Source organism: Octopus bimaculoides, chromosome 23, assembly GCF_001194135.2.
Source record: "Octopus bimaculoides isolate UCB-OBI-ISO-001 chromosome 23, ASM119413v2, whole genome shotgun sequence".
NCBI lineage: Eukaryota > Metazoa > Mollusca > Cephalopoda > Octopoda > Octopodidae > Octopus > Octopus bimaculoides.
The window spans coordinates 7,136,899-7,138,212 of record NC_069003.1 but is presented as its reverse complement, the minus strand read 5'-3'; the positions used below and the strand labels follow the sequence as shown (position 1 = coordinate 7,138,212).

General features: G+C 43.3%; 1 protein-coding gene across 2 annotated transcripts in view; it reads right to left on the bottom strand.

Moving 5' to 3' along the window:
- The window catches only part of LOC106873858 (uncharacterized), a 7,481-nt gene that overhangs the window by 5,592 nt on the left and 575 nt on the right, over positions 1-1,314 (bottom strand). The gene's annotated exons all lie outside the window — the stretch shown is intronic.

Genomic DNA, 1,314 nt, shown 5'->3' with positions numbered 1-1,314 from the left:
TATATATATATATATATATATATATATATCAATTAAAGAATAGGAGGGGCTTAGTTCACTGATGATCTGAACGAATAGGTATGGTGTGTAAGTGCTACAATTGGTCATCCGTTAGGTCCCAAGTTCACAACTGAGGCTGGAGCTAAGGATCCGTAGTAGGCCTCTGAGTTAGCGGGTGTATATTTCCTCTAACACACACACTCAGATGAGTTTCGGCAAGCATTGGCCCAGGCCATGTTTAACTTAATAGCACCACGAGGAAAAGACATTCAGCCAAATCGAGTAGAGAGTTATTATTTGCAGAAATATATCTGGAGGGAGGTGGATTACCTGGAATTCATTGGAGATATTCGTCAAGGGACCGTTTGTGTCTTGGTATGATGTTAAAGAAAGCAGGGTCAGTAGAAGTGAAGTAGTTCTGTCTGAGTATTGTGATATGATGCGAGCATGAGTTTTGTGGGGGACGGATAGCACGGGGACCAAGTCCGTCCGTCCATCCATCTACCGTCTCCCTTCCGAGACGAAAGCCTTCGAACCTTTTCTATACTTCATTATTCCTAATGAAATCCTGGGACTCGTAAGATGACAGGGTGGTCTAAGGGAGACAATCCCTTGCGTTTGACCGTGTGTTCGAAAACTAGCCAGGAGGCCTTTTCTCTCTCTCTCCATTTTAAGAAAGGTTAATGGTCACTGGCCATTTGGGTCTGACGAAATGCGTGTAACGCTAAACGCTTTATGGCATGAACAGACCATAACTAACATTCTCTAAATACTCAATTGCTCTATAGCTTTAGAATTTATGATTTACTGACCATATTCTTTCCTTTAATTCTTTTGACTGCGGCCATGCTGGAGCACCGCCTTCAGTCGAACAAATGGACCGCAGGACTTATTCTTTGTAAGCTTAGTACTTATTCTATAGGTTCCCTTTGCCGGACCGCTAAGTTACGGGGGATGTAAACACACCGACATCGGTTGTCAAGTGATGGTGGGGCGACAAATACACACACAAACACACACCAAATCCACTCACAAGGTTTTGGTTGGCCTGAGGCTATAGTAGAAGACACTTGCCCAAGGTGCTACGCAGTGGGACTGAACCCGGAACCATGTGGTTGGTAAGCAAGCTACTTACCACACAGCCGTATGGTTGGGAAGAATATACATTTTCTTGAGAGGAAAATACCGGATCGGGTTATTTTCTTGGTCCTCTCCTCTCCCCTCCGTTTGCCGGGGCGAATTTTTTTTTTTTTCATATTCGTTTACTACATGTTGTTTTACACCTACTACACTTTTTTTTTTGTGTCATTTTTG